Below are 7,986 nucleotides of genomic sequence, written 5' to 3' on the forward strand. Positions count from 1 at the left end.
TTTTATGATCTCTTGTAATGATCGCAACGCTCTCACGCGGACTCGAAATAAGATCTACTGTTTTCTCTAAACTCGTTTGTTATCTTTTCATGATTTCCGCATATATTTGGTCACTTGCCGTTGGCTCTCGCTGAGATCCGGGACCTCTGGGAAATTAGGGTTTTCCTAGTTTTCTCATTTAAACGTAAATCGACAGTGCGAATTTCGGTTCCCACGTGTGTAATGATAACAAACCTCAGTAGTCAGAAGCCATGGCCGGCCATTGCTTGTCGTCCATCTATATGAAATCATATAGATAATTAAATAATATGAAATATAAGCATGATAAAAGTAAATAATATGTCCATTCTACGATTAGTTTATGTTTCGATCTTAAGTTTGGTAACATTGTAGATGTTTCAAAAATAACAAGTATTTTTGCTATTCCAATAACCTGTGAAAGAACATATGATTTGTATATTTACCATGCTTCAAAAGTTGACAAAACTTTAAGTTTTGATTAAAAAAGACTTGTAAGTTAGCAAAAAAAAAAAAGAATGCTGTACCCATTTGTGTGTTTGTGGCTGCTGAAGTTTGATGTTTTGAAATGTTATAAGTTTTGTCTCCACAATATACATGTTTCTACTAAAATCCATTTGCTGTTTATAGTCCAGAATCATAGCACCTGACAAGCCATATTAGAAAGAACATAGCACCTGACTACACGTATAATGAGCAAATCTTCTAAAATATGTTAACTGAAAACAATACTCGAATATGAAAGAATCAAGAAATTACACGTCAAAACTTAACTGAACATCGAAAAGTCGTTCTTTAGAGCCGAATGTTCCTTAAAACCGGTGGATCACTTCAAATAGGATACGAAGACTACAAGTCTACAACTCGACGATAACAAAAATTCTGCGTGGCACAATTTGACCGAGCATGTATTAGGAATATTTTGATGTAGTACTTATTGTTCTTTTGTAATAGTACTAAAACGTATGCGCATAATTGTATAAGTACTTCTATCTTAATGGTGTGCTGTATCTGGTCAAGAAAACGTGCGTAAACAGGGATGCACGGTGGTGCGTTTTAGAGCCGTTAGACCATGATTAATCCGGTCTCTTAGGATTAGGTTCTTAGCTTTGGCTAAGAACCGTTTATCTTTTAAACAAGAGATATAAGAGTCGGCTCTTAGCCGAAAAATGTTATAAAAAAGTATCAAATCATGAGTTAAGAACTCCAAATTAAGAGCTCAGATTAATCATGCTCTTATGACACCGTTTCTTAGACCGTTCTCAAGGTGCTGACAATGACTGTGATTGTACACAACAAAACTAACTTAAAAGTCAAAGAAAAAATTTATCGGGATCATTTTTGTACTTCGTCACAGAGAAAATCGCATAAATACAAATTACAATGAATTACATACATCAGTTAGTGAGAACTTCGCAGTTTCAACTTTCAACGGTTGGTCCCATCTCCCATGTATAAACTGAGGACGGCGACGCGTGTCGACCGTACGTGATGACCCACTCAACATTGTCCCTTCTTTTCTCAACGCAGATCCATTTTGTGTCATTCATCACTGTGCTGGTTTCCTATATCTTCAAAGATAGGTTTGTTCTCACTCACTCACCTTCCCCCTGATAACTCATGATTTTAACGATATTTAACATCTCATTTAGCTCATTTTAATCATTCTAGGTTGCATTTAGGTCTTAATATTGCATTTACATGCATAATTGCATAAACGTGGTCTAAAGTGCACACTTGAGAAGTTTTGGGCGAAATCACAAGGTTGTTCTTGCAAGTTATGGATTTTGTGGCCTATTTGAAAGAAATCCGAAACCAAAGGACCATCCTGCAATTACACGAGGGCTAAATCGCACAAATGAAAGATTGGGGTTGATTTGAGAGGGTGTGTCTGCAAATTCTAAAGCTGGGGGCCATTTTGTAAAGAATCAAAAGTTAAAGGACCAAGTTTGCAAAAAGATCAAAAGTAGCCATTGGAGCTCACGACTTCTTTTCGCCGGATCTGAATCCCGACGGCGAGGCTCGATTCAACGAGGACATGACCGCGGCGATGAAGCTGAGCACTACGTGGAGGAGGATAACACGAGATTTGGAGAAGAGTGGTGCTTGGAGGAGATCGAATCGTGGAGGTTCAGATGACGGAGCAAGACGACGACCACGACGATGTGAAGCTGATGACGAACTCGACAAAGACGAAGCGGGCGTGCAGCAGAGCACAGCGCTGGAGAGGAGCTGGAGCACGACTGGTTGACGACACGGGCCGAGCTTGGATGCGGTGGAGAGGAGAGACGCCGCAGACTCACACAGCGGGTTGGTTACGACCGCGGAAACATGGCAGAGACTCGAGCTTGGGAAGGAGCCGACGCGGACCACAGACGCGGGCTGAGCATGACCGCGGATTCGTGGCAGAGAGTTCCAGGGAGAACCGCGGAAGACGGACGCGGGTAAGTGCAGACCGCGGCGAAGAAGATGATCCAGCGGTTTGAGCCCGCGAGATGCGAAGGCCGCGGTGGACACTATTCCAAAATTGTTGATCGGTTTATTCCGGTTTGACCCGGTTTAATTTAATCAAACCAGCTCGAGTTTGACAATCCTATAAATAGATTTAGAACTAAAACTCTTAATCTTATCTCATTTTCTCTCGAGACTTTGTCTAAACTTGTAAAAACTTGAATCTTTTGATAATCTAAGGAAGTACTTCATATTATATTTGTGTTTTTCTTGGTCATTAACATGATTAGTCTTGATCCTTACATGGGTTTAAGGTTTCTCATGGAAATTAGTGAGTAGTGAACTTGTGATTCAAGGGTTAGATAGATTAGGGTGATTAAGTGGATATTTAGGATGTTTATTACTTGATTAACATTGTTCTATGCTTGCTAAGTGTTCTTAATGCTAGATTAGACTTGATCACTTTCATCTAGACCTTAAGCTATTTTACGTTCGCAAGATGTTTGTTAAAATGCTTGAATGAACTTAGCATTGTCTTTTACATATTTGGCCAACGACAGTTGATGTCCGAGATGTTTAAGTGGTTAGTAGACTTGTGATTTATGCATACTTGAATGTGTTAGCCAACGGGAGTTGATGTTTAATATATGACTAGCATAGGGATTATTATCACGGGAGTGGATTAATCTATTTTGAATGAGATCTAGACCTATAGACTTGTTGATTATTTTGTTTGAAAATCCTAGATTGAACCTTGATCACCTTATATCAATTATCTTTGTCCATGGATCCATCCTTAGCACTTGATTGAAAGTTTTTGCATGTATTTCTTGATTGGATTTGAGATCACCTTGTTTATATTTCTAAGACATTAGCTTGTTACAAAATCATCCATCTTCTTGTTTGCTTGGATTAGGAAAGTTTGTGTATTCTTGGTGTTGTAGATCTCTAGTTCCTTGTGGATTCGATCCTAAAGTGCTACAATAACATACCATTCGATTGTGGTATTGTTGGCACATTAGGTTAATTGGTGTGTGCTTAAACGCGTAATCACCCCGGCGCGTGGGTGCACAGAGAATATGGATTACATGATCCACTTATGGCCATGAGTCATTGACGAGCGAGCGAGCATCTCCTTCTCCAATTACGCCACGGCAATATAAATTCATTTGAATTTTTGTTTCTTCAGTGGCGGATTTAGAAATAGTTTTCACCCAGAGCAAAACTTTAAAACACTAGTAATATAGTTACAAATTCAAATTTTCATCAAGGGCATTACTAAAAATTATATACAAAATTAGCAAAAAAATAATAATCATGGGAGCAACTGCCCCATTCACTCCTCACATAGCTCAGCCCCTGTCTTCAAGTACGGTTATTGGACTGGGCAATATATCAGTACATGTTGATTAACTTCATTTTCCGTTTTAATTCAAATAGAAAAATCTGAATATATATTACTTTACGAAGCAAAACAAATACTAACATGCAAATACCAGTAAGAAACAAAGAAAAACAAAAATACTAATATTTTAGAAACGAATATCCAATTTGATCCATTATGTACATGTATGTTGGAGGTGAACTGCACACCCCTATCAATGTCCGGCCCATTTATGGAAAAAATCCACTTTTAAATTTGGCTCAAAAAGTAGGATCGGTCCAGCTCGTTTTGAGGGTCATGGGCGGCGAAGGCGACGTGAAGAGCTCCCAACCCATACCGCCAGTAGGCGTGCAGACCAGTCAAAGGAGTAGGAACGAGTCAGTTTTGGGATGAAGCGAGATGAACCCACATCACATAGAATATGTGACATCATTCTAACTCAGACCGAATATATGACTCATCGCAAAAGACGACAAGCTTTCTTTTGTCGGATTTGGAGAGCCTTTTTGTCTATAAAGGAAAACATTTGCTAAGCGAGTAAAGGACCAACCATTTTCCGAGCAAACTCAGATAGAATTGACTTAACGATTTCGATACTTTGTAAGAGCGATCCCGATTCGAATATCTACCTCGCCTTACATTTGTAATCTCCTCTTGTGCTTCGATTTTCTTCTAATACAAACGAGATTTTCGACCTATTTTATCCTTAAATCACCTTTAATTATTCCTTAATCACATTCCCGAACTAACACTCCAACAGAATTATATATAAGTTATATAATTATTATATTTTATGTAAATATTATGATATATTTATTTATTAAATTGATTATTTCATTTAGTAGAGTTTTAAAATGCAAATAACTTCCTCTTTTTATAATAAACATTATTATTTTATATTATATTTAGATTTTATAATTTATCTTTTAAAAAATTATTTTGTTTTCAGATTGAATCATATATCCAGTTAAAATTATAAAAATTTCCGGGTATTTATACTATTATTTGCCAAGTAATATTTCGCATTCGAACTCTCACATTAAAATTTAGATAGATTAAATATCGTTTATACCATTAGTGAATAAAATATATAAATTAGCTAAAAATTAAAATGAATTTAAAGTTAGAAAACTGATTAAAATTAATAATAATAAAATTATCTAAAAACTAAAAATATATTTTAAAATAAATAGATAATTCCATATATATTGTGTTGTTATCCAAAAAATATTTTTCAATAAAAAAAATAAAACTAAAAATAGAAAAACACACAACTAAATATTAATCAAGTAAATCTTTTTTTTGAGAAAGGGCTTATTAATCAAGTAAAACTTTTCATTTTATATAACTGAAAAAAGAATATTGAGTGATTCACAAAATTTATTTATTAATAATAAATATAATGTACAAATAAATTTTCAAAATATTTATAATACATACAAAATTCCAAATGAAACCATTTATCATTATAGTATTTTTAATTATGAATGAATGTATTAATAAATAATTATAAAAATGCTTATGCTCGCATGCACATGCGAAACACCTACTTCAGTGTACTTACGAATCATATCAGATTGGATAATTGAATATTCAAACAAAACGGATCGAATTTACGAAAATTCGGTTCGATTCATGTCCACCCCTACATACGGTTTCTTCTCTATTGGGGGGGGGGGGGTTATTGATTTATGTATTCTTACAATCTTGTTAAAATCATTTGTTATTGATTTATGGACTTTTGAATTCTATATAAAATCTTTTGTTATTCAAAAAGTTTAGTTTTTATTAATTTTTTAATTTTACTAAACTCTCTTGTTATTGGAACATAAATTCTCTTTAGTTTTACTCATAACACTCAACTTTATAAATATCATCTATACTCATAAGATTATTGGAATCTATGTAACAAAAAACACAAATATACAAACACAAAAAGTTGTGTATTACATTTTTGTTGTCATGTGAAAGATAATTGTAAAAATAAATTTAAAGATAAAAAATTATTAAAGATAACATAATCAAGAATCATGAAAAAATCATGAAAAAATCATAGAGTCGACCTTAGAAAACTTTAAACAAAAATCAAACAAGACAAATTCAAATATTAAAAAAAAAATTATTTTAACATCAAATAACTATATTTCTTGAAATAAAAAAAAATTAAGTATTTTTATTGAAAGATAAATCTGGAAAGAAAAACATATATGGAAATTCATGCTATTCAATCATAATCAATGACAATTTATGCAATACATATGGCAAGAATTCATCAAATCTACTTAATTCTTAAAAATCTTTGAACTTTAAAAAATTTCAGATTCCATATAAATTTCATTTCCAATAGGCCCCCCTTAATCTGTTTTCTTCTTTTGACAAAGAAGCCCTCGACGTATACCAACACCTCATTTGACTATTAAGTTCTAAAATTAGAGTAAACGTTATGGAAATTAATTTAATTAACTAAAGTCATGTGAGTAAACCTCGTGTTACCATTTCTCATAAGCTACATTTCGGTGTTTTTCTTTATAATATGATTTTATAGTACAATTCAAGACAAGATTACTAATTTGAAAGTCATGTAATTGAGGTGTTGATTTAATGTTATCAAGTTTTTAATTAATTTTCTTTAATCATTGTAGAAAGTGGGCCTAACCATGGGCTTGTTATTTTCCGAATGAATTAGATGAGCCAGATTTGATCCAGAGTACCTAAATACTGTTCAAGTCAAATTAGTTATAAAAGGAAAGTAAAACGAAGTCCAAGACAGATCCGCATAATCAAAGACGTGAAGTACAAGAGAATACAACTGAGAGAGAAGAGAGCAACCCATGGAAATTCAGGTATTCTTTGTGTGTTGAGATTCAAGTTAACCCTGGGCTCTAAGTTGTGTATTGTACCAAATACATTAAAAAGCAGCTGTTAATGCATTTGTGTAATCATACCACTTTTCTAAGCTTTTAGGAAAGTTAACTGTTGACCCAATAATTTGGTAACTGTCTCGGATTTGTTGCTTTGTGCAACTGGATTACAATATTTTGGAATGAAATGACGTGGAATGGTGGATTCCATTGATTCCAAAATATTTTTTACCATTTGATATGAATGGAATGAAATGGTCATTCCACCAATTCTAAAAATATTTTGATAAATTACAAAGAAAAATATTCCATAATAAAATTGTTCATGAATGAATGAAATGTATTCCATTCCATTTTTTGATGTATTTCATTCCTATCGTTCCATTTATTTTAGTTCCATTAATTCCAAATCAATTTACCAGTTACAGTTGTATATAAACGATTCAATCAAACGGGATCACAATCACAATCATACAACGAACAAAAGATACAAACAAAAACGATATGTGGCAAAATGCAATGGGCAAAGTCATACCGATCAGAGAAGTTGTTGTGCAGGCAGCTCAAAAATATTTTACGAATTCTATTTAGTTTTTCGTTTAAAATATAACTTAGTGTTGACAAACAAAAATAATTTCATATTTTTAATTTTAAGTAAAGATGATTTCACAAACATTTTTTTTGAAAATTAATTAAGTATTGTTAAAGCATCATCATGAATTAGATATTCAAAAGAATATTTCATAATATCAATAATAATTGTATTGTTATTCAAATACATATTCAATTGTTTAAATATTTTTTTAAACCAATTATAAAGTTACAATACTTAATTATATGATATCTTAACATTTTAAAAGAGTTTCTTCCTTATAGTGTCTCTTCTTTTTAATATAGTTTCTTTCTTTTTTTAATAGCTAGAAATTTTCTTGATGAACATGTGCTTAGTTTGTTGCAGGTATTTGTACATGTAAGATACTTTCTCAATCTTTTTTTTGTAAAAAATATACTTTCTCAATCTCAACAAGTGTACACAGTTTTTGATTTTGCATGCAGTTTGGTTTGTTGACTTGTTTTTGTTCTTTTCTATGAAGCATGTTTCTTTTCATTTGTACCACACAGATTAGTTTTACGGAAATGTTTTTCGAGGAACAACTACATCCATAAAACTCTTACCAGACGGAGCGATGTCCCGCATGAAGCAGGTTTTAAGGGAGATATGAGAGGGAGATGTATATCATTGGAGAGAATGAACTTTTTCATTATCCCTGG

The sequence above is a fragment of the Brassica oleracea genome, chromosome C2 (assembly GCF_000695525.1).
Source record: "Brassica oleracea var. oleracea cultivar TO1000 chromosome C2, BOL, whole genome shotgun sequence".
Lineage (NCBI taxonomy): Eukaryota > Viridiplantae > Streptophyta > Magnoliopsida > Brassicales > Brassicaceae > Brassica > Brassica oleracea.